Source organism: Camelus dromedarius, chromosome 10, assembly GCF_036321535.1.
Source record: "Camelus dromedarius isolate mCamDro1 chromosome 10, mCamDro1.pat, whole genome shotgun sequence".
In the NCBI taxonomy this organism is placed as follows: Eukaryota; Metazoa; Chordata; class Mammalia; order Artiodactyla; family Camelidae; genus Camelus; species Camelus dromedarius.
This window is the reverse complement of record NC_087445.1, coordinates 55,012,374-55,035,749: the sequence shown is the minus strand read 5'-3', so window position 1 is coordinate 55,035,749 and position 23,376 is coordinate 55,012,374. Positions and strand designations below refer to the sequence as shown.

General features: G+C 40.4%; 1 long non-coding RNA gene and 1 other non-coding gene across 2 annotated transcripts in view; both read right to left on the bottom strand.

Annotated features, from left to right (window-relative positions):
- LOC105087920 (uncharacterized) overlaps positions 1-23,376 on the bottom strand; it is a 372,451-nt gene that overhangs the window by 195,259 nt on the left and 153,816 nt on the right. The window lies entirely within an intron of this gene.
- LOC116152808 (U1 spliceosomal RNA) lies at positions 10,325-10,488 on the bottom strand. Its single transcript, XR_004136514.1, has one exon. It is a non-coding gene; the product is annotated as a U1 spliceosomal RNA (small nuclear RNA).

Below are 23,376 nucleotides of genomic sequence, written 5' to 3'. Positions count from 1 at the left end.
AGCAGCCCATGTTCCATCTATTTATTATTAATAATCATGTTAACAAAGATAATAAAAGGTAACTTAAATTCATAATCTGTGTTTTAGCATATTTCTCTACTCTCTTCTGCTCCCTTAGACTCTTAGATGAACGGAATTTTCCCCCTACTTTGCCCTCACCAAAGCACAAATAAAGGTGCACAGAAACCCTGATCTAAATACAAGACAGAAACGTTTGCATGCCTTCATTTACTCATTCAGACTGTATTTGTCTAAAGGTGGAGAAAGGAATGAGAAGGCAGAGGAGAGGCTGAAACCAGAGAGAGAGGAGTAGAGGCAGTTAAATATGAGGGAGAAGGGCCTGCAGACTTGAGGGCCCAGTGGGACTCGGCACTGACGTCTTTTCAAGTACGAACACCCCAGCATCCATTATCCAAGACATTCGTAAGCTCCCTGAATGGATGGTAGAGGCCTTGGACACTGTGTAAGGAGGGTAAGGTGAAAGAAAAGCCTTGCTCCTTGACCAAAGTGGAACCTAACCAAACATTAAGTCATTAATTCATTCATTCTTAATTAATAAACTACAAGTATCAGAGGTGAGGATTAACCCCCATGAGCTAAGGTAGCAGTGAAAGCATCACCTGTTTCTAGAATTCTAACTCACCCATAGGAGTAGTGTCATTTTCAAAGATTTGTTTGTTTTGTCCTGTTTTATCTGATAGGATTGTTTTTTCCCCTGTGTTATCTGGTTAGGATTATTTCTTGCTTGTGCAAAGTGGGGTCAGTGGCCTTCCTCTATCCTGTAGCTATGGCCTCTGAAACACATGGCATCCAACCACCATCAGCACAGCAGGAGAAAAGTGAGATAGGAAAGGTACAGAGGTTCCTAATGGCCTTGACCTAAAGGCCAGTATCAGTTCTGCTCACATTTCATTGGCTGGAATTAGTCACATGGAACTATCTATAAGGGGATGTTAAATGTAGAGGAAGGTGTGGATACTTTGCACTAACCAATCATCCTGTATGATTCTTAGGGCATCACTGAGGCTCTGGGAGTTTAAACAACACATCCGTGACCATATAATAATGAGTGAGTATATTCCTGTTTTTCTATGTTCCGTACTCATTTATACCTCAAATTCTCTTTGACTCAGATGCCCTTCTTTCTGCCTTACTCGTCTCTACCCATTCACACCAAAATGCTGGTCAACATCACAGCTAATGTCATCCTTGCCTAAGCTCATACATGCAGTTGTTAGAAACCACTCTTGTGAGCCCAAAGGAAGTCACGTTATGGTGTAGCTATGCTTTAAATATGGTACTCTTCATTTGTGGATAGTAAAGAACATTCAAAAGACCTCTGTGTGAGAAATAAAAATATCCAAGGTTTCAAAGGGAAGGAAACATTCTTTTCATGAAAAAAATGTTAAAACATTTTCCTGGCCCATCAATCACAATGACATAGGCTTTAATTATTCAAAAAGAAATTTTATTTCTGGAATCAAAGATTTGGGTCTTTCTCTACAAGGTAAAAGTTTTGAGACATCCACTTTGTTGAGTGATCTGGAAGATTTTCTCTGACCTTATTAGAATGTAACACTCTTTGAGATAAATTGGTGCCCATGCCTCAGAATAGGAAGGCTCTTTCAATCTATTTTCCAGAAAGATCATCCTAAACCACAAATCAGATCATGTCATTCCTCTACTTAAAAATCTCCTTGGCTTCCTTGCTGGACACTTTTAGTTGACTATTCAATCTCCATTTTCCCCCTTCCTCCTGGCTAACCAAACCCAGATTTTATTAAAGTATCAGACAGATCTTAACACGTCAGATATGTCCAATGAACACATCCCTCCCAAATTCCAGGATATGATTCAAAATAGCCTACGTCCATCACTGCGCATTCAGATGCTTACTTTTCTACCCTCACTGCAGCCAACGAAGGGTGAGCATGCCGCACAGCCTTGACCAGGGAGATGTAAGGGGAATTCATCTAGGACATTTTCAGAAAAATTGGTATAAACCCAAAAGGGCGGGTTTCTGGCACTACACTAGGCCCTTTCTTCCTATTTGAAAGTAGTTTGGTAAAAGGCGGTATTTAAAGCTGCATTATTCATTCTGTAACACGTGGCAAAGTCTGCTAGCTGATCAACAAATACTTCCTCTTCCTCCTACGCACACCAGTGCTCTTCACTTCCCATGTTCCCTTGCAGTTACATACAGCTGAGTTCCAGTCAGCAGAATATGGGGCAAAGTAACTGCACAATGCCTCCAGCGCTAGCACATTAAAAAGCTCTCACGCACGGTCCTCCACATTCTTTTCCTCTCCCAGCTTGATACAGATGTGCATGTTAGTCCTGGAAGATATACTGAAACTGGTAGAGAAGAAGATGAAAACTATCTGAATAAAATCTACCTGCTTATACCTATTTTGGATTTTCTAGAAGGGAAATACAAACTTTTGTTATGTTAAGCCCTTCAAATTAGGAGAGTTTTCTATTACAGCAGCTAACATTACACTAACTATAGGTGATCATGAGGCAAAAAGCCTAAGAATGGCAAGTTGGCATGGTGAGGATGAAAGACAAACAGAAGGAATTTCCTGAGCCTTTGAAGACACTGTTGAGATGCTGTATCAAACTGGAATGATCTCTACATTTCTGGCTCTCTACGAGAAAATTAAATGTCTTTATACTTAAACTACTCTGAGCTGGATAGTCTGTTACTAGCGTCCCAAATCATTCCTGATTAATAAACCTCAGGTATCTAAAGGAAAAAAGATGTTGGCCTTCAAGTTCCTTATTAATCTGACCCCATTCCATCCTTCAGTCTTGCCTTGAGCTACTATCTACATCTTGTGAACCCACATTCCACAATGCACTAAAATCTGTTCCCTGATTTATCTATTGGACCATCATGCTTCTTTGATACTGAAAATCTTCCTCTCTCTCCCAAGATTGTTCTTCCTCCTTCTCCAAAGTCTTCCTTAAAGATCTCAATCAGGTGCCACCTTTTCCTATATTTTCCCTTGACTCCAGCATGCAGAATTAATTGGTTCCTTCAACTATATTCCATAGAGCCTTGTAAGAACCTGTAGCTTGGTCCTTAGCTGCTCATTTACCTGCCAATTTACTTGCCTGCCTCCCTCACTAGACCAAAAGCTTCCTAAAGGCAGAGACCGTATTGTTTAAAAATTCTGTTTATCCAGTACCTAGCACAGTCCTCATGGAGGATTCTTGGTAAATACTTACTGAATTGAAAACAATCATTAATGCTGAATTGCCGATTTTTTCCACCAGAATTGACAGGATATTTAAGAATAAACTGTCCACCCCCCTCATTTCATAAATCGGAAAAAAAGAAAGAAAGAAAGAAACCCTGAAATGACCAACAATTTAGTGTCAGAGCTGGTATGGAACATAAACCTTGTGACTTTCAGGCCACTAAGAATTTTTCCCATTTCCCAGTTTCTAGGCTGAAGCTATTTTTTAGTTTGACCACTTTATTCAATTCTGGTGACATGACCTTCCCCCAGCTCTGGCTTTACCAGTCATAGAAATAATTTTCCATAAATCCTAGTTTGAGCACAAGGAAGAAGTGAGAAATGTCAGAAAGGAAAAAAAGACTACATCCTGGCTGGGAAACCAACCGTCCCTAGGATCACCCTCACTTAGCAAGCCCCGCTGCACCCAAGACTCCCCGGCTAGCGGCCCAGAACCCCTCCCTGGGCCTAGAAGCCACTGCTGACCCCCGACAAGGCTGGGCGGGGTCTGCCAATCCAAAAGTGGGCAGAAGACCTACAAAAACATTTCTCCAATGAAGACATACTAACGCCCAACAGGCATATAAAAAATGCTCAATATTGCTAATTAACTGAAAAATGCAAATCAAAACTACAATGAGGTATCACCTTAGACCAGTCAGAATGGCCATCATTAAAGTCCACAAATGATAATTGTTGGAGAGGCTGCGGAGAAAAGGGAACCCTCGTACACTTAGTGGGAATGTACTCTGGCACAGCCATTATGGAAAAGAGTATAGAGATTCCTCAAAAAAACTTAAAATAGACTTACTACTATATGATCCAGCAATCCCACTCCTGGGCATATATCTGGAGGAAATTTGAATTCAAAAAGACACAAGCACTCCAGTGTTTAAATAGCACCACTATTTACAATAGCCAAGACATGGAAGCAGCCTAAATTTCCATCAACAGATGACTGGATAAAGAAGTTGTAGTATATATGTACAATGGAATACTCCTCAGCCATAAAAAACACTAAAACAATGCCATTTGCAGCAACATGGATGGACCTGAAGATCATCACACTAAGTGAAGTAAGCAAGAGAAACAAAAATACCATATAGTATCACTTCTATGTGGAATCTTAAAAAAGACACAAGTAAACTTACTTATAAAACAGAGACAAACTTAGAGACACAGAAAACAAATTTGGTTATGAGGATGGGAAGGGATAAATTGGGAGTTTCAGATTTGCAGATACTAACTACTACATAAAAAATAGATAAACAACAAGGTCCTACTATAAAAAAGGGGGAACTATATTCAATACCTTGTAATAGCTTATAATGAAAAAGAATATTAAAAAGATTATATATGTAAAACTGAATCACCATGCTGTACACCAGAAATTAACATGATTGTAAATCGACTGTATTTCAATTTTTTAAAAAATACCATTTAAAAAAAAAAAATAGAATGGGTGGGGTTTGGTATCCTTTATGACCCTGCCCAGTCAAACTCCTTTTCTGGAGGCAGCTGAACTTTGTCCTCTAGTCTACCAATCACTCTCTGATCTCCTATTCCAAGGTGAAAAGTACACAGAGAAACACAATGATGACACATGATTCAACACATTGTGCCTGGAGATGCCTGCTGCCCCACCCACCCCAGACTGGAGCCCTTGGATACTGAGCTCAGCCTGGATGCTCTTTTATGTCTCTGATAGGTCTGACAACAAGTCCCTTGAGTTCACCCAAGATGAGGCACGAAGAAAGAATGGCAGTACCTTTCTCAGTAGGCTTTGTCCAGGATCAATATTTATTCATGCTTTCAACAAAAATTATATCTCTCAACATCACTAGTCACTAGGGAAACGCAAATCAAAATCATGAGATATCATGTAACACCCAGCAGGATGGCCACCATCAAAAGAACAGAAAGGAAGTCTTGGCAAGGATGTACAGAATGTAAAATGGTACAGTCACTATGGAAAACAGTATGGAGGTTCCTCAAAAAATTAAAAATAGAATTACCATATGATCCAGTAATCCCACTTCTGGGTATATATGCAAAAGAATTCAATACAGGACATCAGGGAGATATCTGCACACCCGTGTTTATTGCAGCACTATTCACAATAGCCAAGAGCAGGAAGCAACCCGCATTTCCATCAACAGGTGAATGCATAAAGAAAATTTGGTATACACACACATATACAATGAAGTATTATGCAGCCTGTGAAAAGAAGGAAATCCTTTCACGTTACAACCTTGAGGACACTATGCTCAGCAAAATAAACCAGTCACAAGAGGACAAATACTGTACGATCTCACTTATATGTAATACCTAAAGTAGTCAAAAATCTTAGAAATGGAAAATAGGAAGTTGGTATCAAGGGTTGTTTTTACTTATTGCTTCTCTCCATCTATGTTTTCCTTCTGCAGTGTCATGTATTTGTATGTTAGGTCTCTTGAATTTCTCCCCCAGTAACTTTTCTTTCAAGATTTTCTTATTTTTATCTTTCTGCTGAAGTATTTGTAACAGATATGACTGGTGCCCTGCTTCACAGCCACTTGACCAATCTCTGATGTCAACTGCAGCTGCAGTGTACACTTCCATGTGTGCTCAGACTTGCCTTGTGCTGACAGCTGTCCACTTCAACCACTGCCCACATCTTGAAGTGCAGCAGAGTTAATGTTCCCAGGGGCAGCCTTCGATCAATGGGGAATAGGAGACAGTAGATAAATGCTCCAGTCTCCTGTCCTTCAAGGGCTCAGTTCCAGGAAGCATTCTGGATGCTTCTCAGGAGATCCCAGTGGAATTGAGTCTTGCTGCCCACAGCAGTGATTTCAATAATGCATCCTTATATTGGATTTTACTTGTTCCCTGTCTCATTCTCCATCCTCTCACTCCTGCTTCCAGGAATCATCTTTAAAACACACTGTCTGCACCCAAGTCCATGTCTCAGTTTCTGATTTGGGGTGACTGAGTTCATGTAGGGGGAGACAAACCAAAGAAATATTTTGAGAGATTCCTGTATTTACTTCTTCAGATCATTAATCTGGGCCTCAATATTAATCACCCTTTCCTTTAACTCAGGCAAATTTTTAGCTCAAAAATTAAGTTATTAAGCTCCAAGAAGGCTATGTTTTATTCTGTCCCCTGTCTCATGCATGCATTCGTGCTCGCTCTCCCTCTCCCTCACAGATGGTCATCCATCTCCTCCTGTAGGTCTGTTCCACCATTTTTGTGTCCTAACTGTTCAATCTGATTCTCTTCTGCCTCTTGGGGCCCATCAAGCCTAAATACTTTTATATCCTTAATTATGGCAATTTGAAAGAAGCTAGGTATCTCTTACCCTGGGAGTCTGTGGCTTAAGAGTGGGATATCAGCCCCCACTGAGGCTCTTGAGGGAAGCTTCTCAACTCTCAGTTCTACCTGAACTCTTCCAACCTGGAGAGAAGGACAGACTTTGCCCACTCTTTCAACTTCCTCCTGCCTTTCTGTATGATGGAAATGAGCACACTGCCAAGAGTTGGCATTGGATTTCTTCTAACATGCAAAGCTCTCTGAAAACCAGTGTCTTCCCATAACAACTCCCTCCTTTCCTCATCCCTGGTTTCTGACGCTTTCTCTAGGTGACTGCCTAGCAACTCGGAAAGCTCCCGTCCAGTTTTCTTTCAGGGACCTCAGCAAAGCCTGAGGTCTTATCCACCCCCAGTCACTGAAAGAGCTTGACACCTAGTTGGCCCAGAAGTAAGTTTGCTTGGAATTGGAGTAGGAGGAACTAGAATTATTTTTAGGTCACCAGGTCCCAGAATCCCGTTCTCTCGGGATGGATGATAAGTAAGTCATTGGATTGGCTGAGACCATACAGGAAATGAATATATATATAAAGAGGGCTCAGGACAGGGTTCTGGAGCATGAACACATTTAGAGGACAGGGAGAAGAGGAAAACTTACCTATAATATAATTTAAATAAATTTTTAAATAAAATATTTCTAACAAAACTATATTTTATTAATAAAAACATAGAGGGGTAGCCATTACATCAAAAAGCAAAAAAAGAAAAATCACATGATCTTATTAACTAATGTAGAAGTATTTAACAAAATCTAACACCTATTCATGATTTTTAAAAAACTCAATAAACTAGGAGTAAAGAACTTCCTGAAGTTGATTTAAAAAAACCTACAAAAAACCTACAGCTAACATCACGTTTAATGATGAAAAACTCTATAACCTTTCCTACTAAGTTCAGCTACAAGGCTAGGAACTCCTCTATGACCACTCCTTTCCAATATCATCCTGGAAGTCCTTGTTGTTGTAATAAGGCAAGAAAAATAAAAGGTACACAGATCAGGAAGGAAAACATAAAACTGATGACATTCATAGATGATGTGATTGTCTGTGTAGAAAATCCTAAAGAATCTACCCAAAAATTTCCTGGAACTAATAGTGTAACATACAAGATTAATGCACAAAAGTCAACTGCTTTCTTACATACCATCAAATAATAAGTGGAATTTAAAAACAAAAACACAACGTTATTTACATTATCACCCCCCCAAAATTAAATATCAATGTATAAATCTAACAAAGTATGTATATGGTCTACATAAGGAAAACTACAAAACTCTGATGAGTGAACTCAAAGAATTAAATAAGTAGAGATATACTTCATGTTCATGGGTAGGAAGACTTAAAATCCTAAGATGTCAGTTCTTCCCAACTTAATCTGTAGATTCAAAGTAATTTCAATCAAAATCCCAGCTAGATATTTTGTGGCTATTGACAAACTGATCCTAAAGTTTCTAGGGAGAGGTAAAAGAGCCAGAATAGCCAACACAATACTGAAGGAGAAGAAAACAGATGAAGGATTGACACCACTTGATATCATGACTTACTATAAATTTATAGTAATCAAGACAGCACGGTATTGTCAAAAGAACAGGCAAATAAAGCAATGAAACAGAATAGAATGTCCAGAAATCGACTTATATAAATACAGTCAACTGTTCTTTGACAAAGGAGCAAAGGCAGTACAATGGAGCAAAGATAGTGCTGAAACAACTAGATAGCCACATGCCCCAAAAAAAGGATCTAGACACCAGACACAGACTTTACATCCTTCAAAATATTTACTCAAAATGGACCATATATTTAAATGTAAAATGCAAACTATAAAACTCCTAGAAAATAAGATAGGAGAAAATGTAGACCACTTTGGGTATGGTGATGACTTTTTAGATACAACATCAAAGGCATGATCCATGATTGAAATAATTGATAAGCTCGGCTTCATGAAAATGAAAAACTTCTGCTATGAAAAAACTAACGTCAAGATAATGAGAAGCCAAGCTACAGACAAGGAGAAAATGTTTGCAAAAGACATATCAGATAAAGGACTATTTTCCAAAATGTACAAAGAATTCTTAAATTTCAACAATAAGAAAACAAACAGTCAAGTTAAAAAATGGGCGAAAGACCTGAACAGATACTTCACCAAAGAAGATATACAGATGCCAAATTAAAAAATGAAAAGATTCTCATACTATGTCATCAAGGAAATGCAAATTAAAACAATGAGATATCACTAAACACCTGAAAGGTCAAAGTCTGGAACACTGACAATACCAAATGCTGTGTACAATGCGGAGCAACAGGAACTCTCACTCACTGCTGGTAGAAATGCAAAATGGTACAGCCAACTTGGAAGATAGTTGGATGGTTTCTTACAAAATTAAAACATATTCTTACCAAATGATCCACAAATTGTGCTCCTTGGTATTTACCCAAAGGAGTTGAAACCCTTCTACATAAAAACCTGAACATGGATGTTTATAGCAAGCTTTATTCATAATTGCCAAAACATGGAAGAAACCAAGATGTCCTTTAGTAGCTGAATGGACAAAAACAATGGAATAGTATTCAGGCCAAAAAAAAAAAAAAAAAAAAAAGAAAGAAAGAAAAGAAATGAGCTATCCAGCCCTGAAAAGATATGAAGGAAACTTAAATGCATAGTAAGTAAAACAAGCCAGTCTGGGAAGGCTGTGTACCGTAAGACTCCAACTACCTGATATCCTGGACAAGGCAAAACTATAGGGACAAAACTATCAGTGGTTTCCAAGGGTTGGGAGTGGAGGGTGGAATCAACAGGCAAGAGCACAGAGGATTTTTAGGGCAGTGAAAATACTCTGTATGATATAAAAATGATGGACACATACATTTGTCCAAACCCGTAGAATATATAACACCAACAGCTAAACTATAGACTTTGGATGAGTACAAGGTGCCAAGGTAGGTTCATCACTTATAACAAACGTACCACTCCAGCAGAGGAGGCTATCGATGTGCAGCGGCTGGGGTTATGTGGGAATCTCTTTTCTCTCAATTTTGCTATGAACCTAAAATCGCTCTTCAAAAAAAAAATTTTTTTTAATATAGAGGGGTAGTACTAAGAACTGTCTGAGCAAAGAGGCCCTTGGAGGACCCAATCAGTACAGTCAGTGACTCCTGAACCTTAGACAGTACAAGACAGAAAAGAGGAGAAACAAAATGGCAACCATCAGTGAAATGAACTCAGCTCCCTTTCCTTGGCAGAAAAAACAAACTGCAAAGGAATTAGCTCATGAATTCAATCAGCCATTCAGGATACAGAGCCTGTGTCCACACAGACAAGAGATGAGATGGGTCCTGGAGAGGCAATCCAGCCATTTGCACCACTCCATGAAAACCAGCATGCCTCATTTTATCGCACTTCGCAAATATTGAATTTTTTACAAATTGAAGGTTTGTGGCAACCCTGAGTCAAGCAAGTTGATTTGTGATATTTTTTCCAACGGCATTTACTCGCTTCGTGTCTCTCTGTGTCACGTTTTGGAAATTCTCGCAATATTTCAAACTTCTCCTTACTATTATATTTGTTTTGGTGATCAGTGATCTCTGATGTTAGCACAGGGAAATCCTGATAAAGTTGGGAGGCCAAAAATAGAAGTAAGGGTCTATCCCCAAGGCTCTCATGGTTATCAGAAAACAGACAGAGTCCCTGGTTGCAGAGTAGGAATATATTGAGTTTGGATGGAATTTTTTTTTTAACCAGGGGAAAGCACAAACACAGTCCCCCACTACCACAAATCATGCAGTAGAGTTTCCCACATCTGGGGAAATTGCAGGGGTCAGCACACCCAGGGTGCAATGCATGAGCCTCTCCCTGGGAAAACCATCTTCATGATCACAGTATCTCCCCTGCCAGGTAAATGTGGAATTCTGATTTCGATAAGAAATCTGTAGACCTAACACTCTCTATATGGGATACATAACATTTTACATCTATTAAACTCTTACTCCTGTAAGAGTGCCTTCTCTGTATCTCAGAGAATCACAGGAAAATGAGGAAAAACAAATATTCTATCTACAAATATTTACTTGGATCAATTCACTAAATATGAATGGCCAGGCATGCTACAAAATAATAATAATAATAATAATAATAATAATAATAATAATAATAATAATAATAATAATAATAATAATAATACATACATACAGAACTTGCCAGTTTTGAATCACCTTCACTTATCTGATTTAATGCAACTCTTAAAGCAGTCCTGTGTGAAAGGTAGGGCAGCTAACATTAATAACCCCATTTTACAAGTAAGGCACTTAAGGCTTCCAGAAGTTAAATGATGCACTCAAGTTTGCACGCTAAGTACCAGAAGTGGGACCAAAACCCAGGGCTGGCGCCGCCACTGCCGCTGCTGAAGAAGGCAGGGAAGGAAGGGTAATGACTTGTAATTGAAATGTCTACCAGGAGTGCGATGAGCTAGCGTGGGTAACGGCTGCCCCGACTCAGGCTGGGCCGGCAGCGGGCCAAGAGCAGCCTGTTTCCCAAGCACTCCTTCACTTGTTCAAGAGATCATGAAAATCCAATTGGGCTATAACCAGCCCTTAATTCCCCACCCTTGATGTGAGGAGCCATATTTGTCTCATTAGCCTAGGTCATAAACTCCAGCAGGAGGGAGAAAAGGAGGCAGAGGAGAAGAGGGAGGGAGGGGAAGGGGGACAATCGTAGGAGGAGAAAGCCTGGCGGAGGGGAGGAAGGGGCAGCGCAGGGCCAGCACACCCCCTTAGACCAGGCGCACTCCCCTCCCCGGCACAAGCATAATTACCTTTTAAGTTTACAGAGCTCTTGGTAGTTTTCTAAACAGTGGTGTGTGCTCTCTCATTTGGTCCTTATGATCTTCCAGGGTGGCAGACAGGGCAGAGAAAACCAATTCCATTTTACCAGAGAAGGGACGGGGCACTGAGAAATTGAGAGAATTCTCCAGTGGTAGACCAGGGCCAGTGAAACCCGTGTTTTTTGACTCCTACTCTGTAAACAGCAGGCCATCATCAAACCCCCCTTGAGCCTCTGCAGGGGATAGCTCCAGGGTTCCCGGGAACATAACATCATGTGGCCTCTTCGTACCTTTCAAAATACAGACATGTATCAAATGAGGGGTTTTATTTCTACATAGCAGAGAGGTTTGAGTCTAAAAATTTTAGTACCAAATATTTTAAAAGACAATGGGATGTCCCTCTTCTTTGGCTATATTGGAATACGAATCAATCACCTATTGATTAAACTAGCAGGTCAAGAGAAGGAAATTAGAATTATTTTTGTTTAGTTTACAGAGAGCTGTGCCATAATGGTGTATATTAGAGAAACTTGATCTAAATCAAGCATGAAAGTCTTGGCTTCAAACTACATCTCTTGGATGCTTGTCTTCCATGTAAAAGAAATATAGCAAGTGACTATCTCCAAAGAATAAGGCTCTGCAGGGAGCCAGAATAGAGGTACTTCTAGAAAAGCAATGAGGTCCTATACAATGATACAGGCTGTCAAATCAGGGAAGCTATGTTCAAATTCACTCTCTACCACTTGTATAACATGGATAATACAATAATTAAGAGTGTATATTTGGGGGTTCAAATAGATCCAGGTCCAAATCCTGGTCCTATCACCTTAGGAAAGTTATATTGAACCCCTCAAAACTTCACATCCCACCATCTGTACAGTGGGGATAACCGTGCTGGACTTGCTGGATTGTGCTTATCAAGTGGTAACTATTATCATTAAGGAATATCTTACATTTTGTGATATCTTTCGCCTACATGGGACTTAAATAGTCCAGCTATACCATATAAGATTTTTTTTCCAACAAAAATATTAATTGGACATTATCCCTTTATTTAATCTTCGTATTTTTGGTATTGGTACTAATTAGAATAAGTGCTTCTGAATTTGCCTACCCTAAATAATACACATAAATTATATTTCTGCTTCAAGAGTTCACCATACACAGGATACGGGTCAACTTCTGTCGAATTGTGTTGGAAAACAATAGGACTTTATTGAAACAGGTCTCAAGGGCTCAGAAGATAAAGTATTTGATAAATGTCTTTTACAAGGAATTCTTAAGATTTTAGTTGAAAACTTTAGTTGGAGGCAAAGTTTAAGCTTTCCATATTTAAACAGTTCTGTTGTGTTCTCTGAAGGTAATGCGGTATTTGTTGGGATTTTTGTTGTTGTTTCTAATGAAGAGACTGGCCCATGTTCGTAACGCTGCGTCTTTAAAGAAAAATCAGTCAACACATGGTCAAGTACAATTTTGGAATCTCCTCCAGAAAAAAAAAAAAAAATCTTTCAATAACTAATGGGTGGCTGATGACCTTCATGGTTAGCAGAATTACCATGTGTCTTTCTAAGGAAATAAATGACCTCTGAACAGAGGAAATACAAAGATGCTCAGGCCCCAGAGTTCCAATTCTTGGGGTAATTGCAAAGGGTTAAAGAAAGCTACTCTACTTTCTGACATCTGAATCCTTACACACGGCTCTCCATAGATTGAACTAGAACCAGACTGCTAGAACCAAGACTGAGACTATGTGTCCTCTGGAAACTTAGCTCATTTATTACTGCTGCTGTCCCTGGAAGAATTGTTTTTGGAGCAAAACAGTTTAAGAGTTCTAGACTCAGAGTGCCTAGATTTGAATCCCAGCTACATGTAGCTGACCTACGCAAGGCAGAGTTCCATAGATGCTTGTATTACTCCCATTTTACAGATGAGGAGACTGAGGCACAGAAAAGTTAAGCAACTTGACTAGGATCACACAGAGGGTACTGTAGCTAGAATCCAACCTGGCTCCACTGTGCTCTTCCCTCTCTCAAGGTCAACCACTTACCAGCTGTGTGGCTTTGGGCAACCTCTCTAGGCCTCACTTGCTAAATGGAGATAATCATAGGTCACTACATTGTAACAAACTTGGAGGGTTGTTAAAAGAATTAACAAAGAGAACTCCTGTATTGTTCTCAGCCCAGCACCTGGCACATGGTAAATGCTCGACAGAAACTATGTATTATTTATAGTCGTGTCTCCTTGGTGAGGATAGAGACCACATTTGATTCATTTACCCATATATGCTGCTAAGAAAGTCACAGCCTCTCTGAGACTTCCTTTCTTCCATCTGTGAAATGGGATAACAGGATATCAGCATCACAGAGTTATTCTGGCACATAAAAGACACTCAGAAAATACCTGATGACTTAGTGGAATCTCTTTATGTGGTACCTAACACAGTTCCACATAAAAATAGGTACTGCAATAAAACCTTCCTGATCACAGCCATCCATAATGTAAAAATGATAATTCTGCCTCCTCCTCATCCCTCGGGATCTGTGAGGATAAATGAGACAATCTCTAGAAAAGAGAGTGTTAGGAGAGAGGTGCTTTATAAATCTAAGGGGTTGCTATTAATGATCATCATCATCATAATAAATTTGGTATTGGAGAAATCATAACCCATCATGCATGACTCCTCAAGGGAAGTCTATCAAGGCCTCTTTCAATGGCACAGTGGCAGCTGGTGCCTGGGGCTTTGAATCTATGGAAATATGAAAGGGAAGATAGTGAAATGACAAGGACAAATCAGAAAGGCACTTGTGCTGGCCATTCAGACAGGGTCTTCCCTTCCATGCCCTTCTGCCCCTGACCCTCCACATCCCTCACCCTGAATTTCCTTGGGTGGAAACACCAGAGCTTGGGTTCTGGTTTTCTGTTTCCCAGGCCCAGGAACTCAAACATGTCTATACACCCAGAGCCCACCAGACTCCTGGAGACACTCCCTTATAGGAAAGCCTCAGAGAGCCAAACAAGTCAGAAGGGGAGGAGTGTTTCCTTATGGCAGCCAATACAAAGCTGACTATTCTGGGAGACATGGTTTTAGCCTGAAGGCAGAAGACTGGCCCAGATTGGAGAGAGGAAGTGAAGACAAAACTAGCATCGCAGCACAACGGCAGAGAGCAGACAGATCTGGACAAGAATCCAGGTGTCTTGCTTAGACTCGCATGACCACCTCTCTGAGCCTGTTTCTAGCAAAACAGAAGTGTCTCTGAGGGGACTTGTAAAGGCTGAAGGAAAGCGAGTCCATGATGTGTGTGTCTAGCCCAGCAACTGACAAGGTAAAGCCCTCAGATAACGACACCAATGACCATGGTAGTTACTGTGCTGCTGATATTTTGATTTTGATTATAAAAAGGAAGGCTATGTAGCAAAGCCAAGCAAGTGTGAGCAGGCCAGACAGCAGATCAGATGACGAGTCTTCCCCACATGTTCCATCATCTGGTCATGAGCATGCTGAGTATGGGTGGGTCAATGGGGTCTTTAAAGTAATTACATCAGGCTGGACAAACTTCCTCAACTCAGGAGACGCTGATACAGAAACCAGACACAAACATATTCACTTACAGATTTAGATGTCCATGACTAGTGATCACGTCATATCAGCTACACAGGAAACCAAATTAGCCATTAGAAGAGGACTTGGTGAGCGCGAGATCACAGGAAACTGGAAGGTCCAGTGGGATATTTAGCCAGGTCTGCCACAGCTAAATAGACTCTCTCCCACAGTAGACTCCACCTCCTAAGTGATCTGAATACTTTACTTGACATGAATGTCAAGTACATGACAGTCAGATACTTCTGTTTTACTGGAAACAGAGGCTTGGAGAGGTTGCCACATGAATCCAAGCAGGGCAGCTGAACTCCTGTCCAGATCTGTATGCTGTTGGCCATTATGATGCGATGCTACCAAATACAATGTGTCCTTCCAGTGTACAGAGCTGAAGTCTTACTCCTCTTTCCCCTAAATCCACAAAGAACACTTCCCTACATAAAGTATGGGTTTTGAAGTCCACTAAACCTGCTCCACCACTGAAAAGCTGTGTGACCTTGGAAACATCACTCAACTTCTCTGAACCTCATTTTGCTGATCCATAAAGTCGTGACAATAGCCTATTTCACAGTCTATGGGAAGGCTTAGCAAGCATTTACACAAATATTCAGCACACCACTTGGGTGATATTTGTTATAGTAGCTACTATTTTAATTCTAGTAAACCAACTCTTTCTTCAATTTCTTTGATTCTGATCCTAAAGACAAATCCTAAACAAACTGTTTGAATCTACAACTGTCCTGTGTTCACTTCCATGTCCATTCAATCACATGAGTGCACCACACCTCAGGGACTGACCAATTCTGAAGATGATGCATTTCCCTGATTTTTGAATACTTAACCTTCAGAGGGTGACCTCATTACATTCTTCTGCGGACATCTAACTGGAGCTGACGTGTACAGGGAAAAGAACAGGAATTCTGAAGGCCCAGAGGAATGCAAAGAACTGAATATTCTGCCAACACCAAGCAGCTTTGGACCTCATAAAGTGTAAGCCATTTCTACTCTCCTGCCCAGAACATTTTATTCTTCTCTGAGGCAAGCTCCACTCTCCAGGAACAATTTCTCCCCTTGCTACTATTAGTCAGTGGGATCAGCCACAGTGATGTCACATTTTAACTTTGGGACATTCTTAATTTACTATAAAGTCTTAGGATAAAACATCTCAGATAGCACTCTGCCCAGAGTCTTTGATTATTTGCTTTTTCTCTCTTTCCAACACACACACAAGCTCTTTTCAGTGAAGGAACACATTAACAGCACCCTCTCTATTCCCTCTCAGTTGCCTGCAAGTCTTCCTGTGTTTTTAATCTTCGCTGAGCTCCAAAACCAACTGTGCTGAGAGATGTGAATACCAGGTTTCTCATTTCAGTAAGGAGAAGGCTGGATTGGAGTCTGCAAAGATTAATAAAGAGAAAAAAAAAATCACACTCAGAAAAAAAGCACTGGTTTGAAAAAAAAAATGTAGATCATGATAAGATTAGGAGGAAAAAAAAGGAAGATATAAAATATTCCCATCTTATCTACAGCGCTGAAAAACATGAGTGGGCCAACGCCAGTCCTCTAATAACTCTGGAGATAAGGAACAGGGACTCAGAATGCAGGGTGTTCCTGCAGCAAAGTACGAGGCTGGGGGCTTGGGATTCAGAGCACACAAGAGAAAGGGGCTGTCAATTTAAATGATGTGGGGAAATGGAGGAAGTACTCCTTAAAACAGTAACCAATATTGTTTATTCGGGATACAAGCCAGGGAATATTATTATGGCAGAGAAAAGAAGTCCTCTCTCGTGAATTGTTTGGAATTATGGGGGAGTGAGAGAGGCTCACCACGTATGACACTTAGAATTGCAATTTCTAAGCAGAGCACCACATCTGATGTATCATTTACTGTCTCTGCCTCCATCCTTCCAAAGCTGCATTAAGGACAGATACAAACTTCACTTCCCTGGGTCTCCATTTTCACGTTGATTTGGAGAACATTTATTTTCCTTTCACAACAGAATAGTATTTTTTTCCCCTCTCGGAAGGTTTAGCTCATCACTAAATATTCGGGGCTGGGAAGCGATTTCCTTTTCTCCTTGTGCATGATTTGTCTCTCTCCCGAGCTGAGTCCTTTGGGTGAAAACAAGAATCTACAGAAGTAGAGGGCACAGGTGAAGAGAGAGAGTGGGTGGGTGAGTAGAAGGGAGGTTTCTCCAGTCGTGATGAAAATTTGCACTTGAGTCTTCCAGCTTTAGCTGATTTTACAGGAAAGAAGAAACAATGCACATCTGATCAGGTATCAGACCCCGCTGGCTTGAAAGATTCAAAAGGCAGTTCCAGACATACAAATGATCAATAGGCATGTGAAAAAATGCTCAATATCACTAATTATCAGAGAAATGCAAATCAAAATACAATGAGCTATCACCTCACACCAGTCAGAATGGCCATCATTCAAAAATCCACAAATGACAAATGCCGGAGAGGCTGTGGAGAAAACGGAACCCTCCTACACTGCTGGTGGGAATGCAGTTTGGCGCAGCCACTGTGGAAAGCAGTATGGAGAGTCCTCAAAAGACTAGGAATAGACTTTACCATATGACCCAGGAATCCTGCTCCTGGGCATATATCCAGAAGGAACCCTACTTCAAAATGACACCTGCACCCCAATGTTCATAGCAGCACTATTTACAATAGCCAAGACACGGAAACAGCCTAAATGTCCATTAGCAGATGACTGGATAAAGAAGATGTGGTATATTTATACAATGGAATACGACTCAGCCATAAAAACCGACAACATAACGCCATTTGCAGCAACATGGATGCTCCTGGAGAATGTCATTCTAAGTGAAGTAAGCCAGAAAGAGAAAGAAAAATACCATATGAGATGGCTTATATGTGGAATCTAAAACAAACAAACAAAAAGAAACAAAGCATAAATACAAAACAGAAATTGACTCATAGACACAGAATACAAACTTGTGGTTGCCAAGGGGGTGGAATTTGACACAACATTGTAAAATGATTATAAATCAATAAAAAAATGTTAAAAAAGAAAAGGCAGTCCCAATCACCAGGCAGTGTACTCCAACTTCTTGCTGAGAAACATTATGCATATGTGCAGATTCTGGTGGTCACTCTCTGCAAATGAAGTTTGCACTCCATCCTCCCTGCATTTCAGGTAGAAATGAAGTGATGCCAGAGACAGAAGCTCCAGTTTCATAGATTCAACGACGTTTAGAACCAGAAGGAATTGATATACTTGTTTATCCATAGCTGGAAAAACAGGTCTCAGGAGGTAACTGACTTGGTCAAGACCACATATTCTCACAAGTGGCTGTGTATATTTATGTGCTTTCTGTAGCATTTAAAAATTCTTCTGTTTTCTGCATGGATGCTAGGAATCTCACATAAGGGGGAGGTCTTTGCCAAGACTGGACACTGGAAGTACTACACAGACCCTCGTTGCATGGGCAACCTCCCTGGGGCTCCTTGAAGCTGTAGGCGCAGGTGCAGCCACCCTTGCAAACCTCACCTGCAGCCCACCCACGTGTAGTCTTGGGGAAAACGGCTTCTCCTCTGTTCTCACTGTTCTGCACCTCACACAAAGGCACTAGTCACCGCGTCTCCCCTTCCTATAATTCCCTCAATAAGCGGAGGCTTCTGACAGCAAAAGCTAGCAAGATCTGCTGTCTTCAAGCAACTTCTGCTTTCAGCCCTGCAGCTAAACCTCTGCAGAAAACAGATCACAAGACACCAATTAAGATCTCAGCAAATTATTCTGCTGCACTTGCCTTTTAAACGCCTCCCCCCGGGGCTTTGTTTATGCTGTGCCTTCTACCAGGAATGTTCTTCCCCTTCTCCCCAAGCTATCCAAGTCTCCTTAGCTCTCTGTCATCCAGGAAGCCCTCCTTGACCTCTTCGCAGAACGCCTAAGGCATTCTCTGTCTCTGCCAATGGCTTTATCTGTTATTTCCTGTCTCTGGCCTATGTGACTTTTTTCTCCAATCAGATTGTGAGTTCCCTGGTGGCTCTAGTGTATCCCCCAAATTACCTAATAAGCCAGTCCTACACCTTGAAGTAGGTTTGGGTTTGAATCCTGAGCAAATTATTTTTCCTCCTTGAGACATCATAGTAACCTCCGCATGTGGCTAGCAGTATTTTGCCTCAATAGCTTTATTACAGCTTTCTTGTTTTCTTCTGATTATACAGATGATACATTCTCATTGTAAAAAACTTCAAAAACTAGACAGTACTATTAAAAAAAGAATGTAAAAGTAACATGAATTCCTCCTTCTTGATGTAAGCACCATTAACATTTCCTTGGCCACCATTCATGTATCTTTTTATGACTTACTATATTTGTGTGTATGATTTTATATAAATGGGCTTAATTCATCCATATAGGGTTCTTTTTTTTTTAATGGAAAATACTGACCATATACAATAATGTCAAGCAACGTTATTTAAATAAAAACTACTAGTTTAAGCTGAGCTTCCATAGCTTTTCCCATAGAATGAGGGGTGGGGGGGGGAAGGAGAGCAGGAGATGTTCTCTAGATCATTTTCCTTTCTCTAGGCAGGACTTCACTGAAAATCTTCCACTTAAATTAGCCCCGGGCCCAAAGCATGTGACACAAAGGACAAATGAACATTCTAATTGGAAATTCTATACCCGACACTAAGATCAGATGTCCTCAGCCTCAAGTCGCTTTCAGACTTTGTACTCTCAGTTGACCAGCTGGAAGCACTGAATGGGATGCACAGAGCCTTATACCTCGAGTAAAATGGTTCCCAAAACTAAGACAAACCAGACTAGACTGATGTGTATCTTCCCTGGAGATCTTACACAAGAGACTCCAGCCTCTGGAGCCGAGGGAAGAAACTTAGCTTTCTTATCTTAAATCGTCCTGTTTTCATTTAAGCCTGTTTCCTCCTGTTCTGCCCCTCAGAGAGAACATTTATTAAGTCAGATCTCTTTCCCCTCCTCCCCCGACCCTGGCCACACACACGCCTTCCTGGAGGCCTAATAATTGTGATTTCCCTTCCTCCCTGGGCCCTTTAATCACCTTCGTGGCTCTGCTCTGTGTACCCCCACTCTCTACATCCTCTTAAGGACATCTAAACTCCCGTTCCTCCTACCTTCAAATGAACTGAGAGAGGCAAAACCTTTTACAACCCCGATCACTCCTTCTCAAACATGAGAAATAAACATATCTCGTCTATCAGAAATGACGAGAGTAAATTTTAAAATGTATGTTTAAAAAAACTGAAGGAGCCATCTCCTTTTAAGAGTTGTCATTTAAAGGCCCAATTCAGACCTGTGAGAAATTCTGTTTTCATGATAAGTGAATGTGGTCATAGCATTTTTCCCACTCGATGACAACCCCCCACTCTCTGGGCCATGGCAAGTTTCAGGGTTTCTCCTGCCCTGTACAGAGAGGCTAGAGTCTGTATGTGAGTCAGAATCCATCATCCCTCATTTATGCCACCAGAAGCATGACTAGCAGATTATAAATGTTTCTTCTTCTGTAGACTAATCGGTTGGTATATGATTCCTGCTACGACACAGAGCAGTCCTGCTGTCCTCTTCACAAGCACTTAGGTGGTGACCACCTCCTAGAAGGTGTGTGTTAGCGGCAGACGCTGATCAGCCAGATGGCCGTGACTGGCAGAGATCTCAATGAAGAGCACAGACAACCAGGGCTCAGACCAGGAATTTCTCATGCTATCCAATTTTCTACAAGGCATTTATCACTATTTAACATTCAATTATATTTATTTAGTTATTCAGTGTCTGTAACTTCCACTAGATGATAAAAGAGGAACTTTGTTTTGCTCATCACTAAAATGAACGTAGAGAACAGTCATTCTTGGTGGAGAGTGTATTGGTCATCTATTGCTGCATAATAAACTTAGCAGACGAAAACAAAAATAAACATTTACTCTTTTTATGGTTTCTGTGGGTTTGGCATTCAGGAGCAACCTGGCTGGGTGATTTCAACTTGGGATCTCTCATGAGGATGTCATTAAGATGTTGGTTGGGGCTGCAGTCATTTGAAGATTTGACTGGCAAGAAGATTCTCTTTCAAAGTGACTCATTCACATGGCTGGAAAGTTGGGGTTAGCTGTTGGTGGAGGCTTCAGTTCCTTCCATCAAAGGCCTCTCCACAGGCTGCTTGAGTGTTTTCAACAACATGGTGACTAACTTTCCAAAGAAGGAGTGCTCTGGGAGAGCGAGGACCAGGCAGGACCTAATTTTTAACAACCTATCCTGGGAAGTCATATAGCATCTCTTCTGCCACATTCTATGGTTAAAGGCAAGTCACTAAGTCTGAATCACTTTCAAAAGAGGGGAAATTAAGCTGTATCTTTGGAAGAGAGGAGTGTCAAGAATTTGCAGGCATAGAGGGTGAATATAGCTCAGTGGTAAAGTGCTTGCTTAGCATGTATGGGGTCCTGGGTTCAATTCCCAGTATTTCCATTAAAAAATAAATAAATAAACCTAATTAATTCCCCATCTCTCTGTAAGAAAAAAAAAGAAAAGAATTTGTAGACATATTTTAAAACCACCACAAATGCAGCCCACAGGAAAGGTAGGTTCTGGAAAGACATGTTTTCCAATGTTCCAGTTAAATGGACTTCTATAACCTGGTGACCTATCTTATTTTTGCAATTTTCACATCACTCCATGTATTTTTTATACCTTGATACTTTGAGAGAATCTTTCAACATTTCTTTATCCAATTCTTCCATTCCTCCATTTCATTTAAATATAGTTCTGTTCCACGTGTTCAGCACTAGAACTACAAAAATGAAAAAGACATGACCCTTGCTCTCAAGGAGTCTGTTATGCATTTGATAATCACATAAGTAGTCCATATAATAATCACATACAATATGCCAAGGGCCGTAATAGAGTTATGTACAAAGTTCACGGTAATGTAGAGAAGACATTTTTCTCGTGAGAGGGACCTCATTGTCCTGTTAAGAAGTTTAGACTTCCTTTTCTATGCAATAAAGGTTTTTAAGCAGGTACGTGCCAAGATTCAGATCTGTATTGCAGAGAGACAATTCTGATGGCAGTAGAGAGGACGCAGTTGGTAGAAGCTATGTGACCAATGGCATGTGGAATGGAAGGGACAAAATATATTGGAGAGATGTTTATTACAATTGACAGGACCTAGTGATTAATTATATACATGCAGAAAAAAATTAGGAATAACTTCTAGATTTCTAGAAGGCATATGATGATCTCATTAAGATAGGAAATATAGGAAGAGGATCCAGGTGTTTTGTGGGGGAAAGAATGAAATAAATTCAGTTTTAAACATACTGAGTTTGCACTGCCTTTAGTTACCCTGCTGAAAGATGTGTCACATAGATGGTAAGAAATAGGCAACCCAAATTCCAAGAGAGAAGCCCCAGCTGGAAATACAAACTTTGGAAATGCTGGCATTCAGTATTACTGGGCTGGTTAAACTCACAGTATTGAAAGAGATCATCTGAAGAGCTTATAAAGCAGAAAAGACAGCTAAGAATGGGACCTTGGGGGACACCAACACATAAAGGATAGTGAAGAAAAAGACATAAAAAAAACAGTGAAAAGGAGAATCCAAAAGAGGAAGAACCCTTTCAAGAGATTTCAGGGTCATGAAACACACAGAAGGAGAGATTTTCAAGGAGAGAGGATCAACAGAGGTAAAAAAAAAAAAAAAAAAAAAAATTGCAGAGACATCAAATTAGAGGCAGGCTGAAACTTATACTTCACATTTGTCAATGAGGAGATGATTAATCACATAAACGTTTCAGTAAGGTGATATAGGATGAAATCCAGCTGCAGTAACTTGAGGGGTGAAAGAGAGGGGAGGGAGTGGACACAAGGGGAGACCACGTTTACCAGAAGTTTGGAGGTGAAAACAGGAAAGAGATTGGGTGCTATAATTATGAGGTGACAAAGTGAAGCAGGATCCGTCCAATTCCATCCCACTAGGGTTGTGTTTTTGGAATTCTGCTCTATTCTCAATCTAGTCTCAAAAAAAAGTATTTATTCCCCCTTTGGGTTTCTGCAGCTGCTTCTACCAGATCATGTTATTAAAGGGAAGCTGCTTTAAAGGACCAAGAAGAAGACCTAGAACAAACACAGGATGTCAACTTTAAGACAGAAAGCCAGTAATCCAAGAGAACTTGGATTTATCAGCCTGCTCATTACATTCAGTGGAACAAATCCCCTCTCAATCCTCAAAGGGATTAGCTAGTCAAAAATTTATAACATTTTTCAAGGGAAATGAAAGTCAACTAATTATTAATGAAGGCAACCAAAAAAGAGGGAAGTGTGTGTTTATCTGATTTATGGAAACCTTCCCTTTACTCTGAGGCCCAGCATGTGTC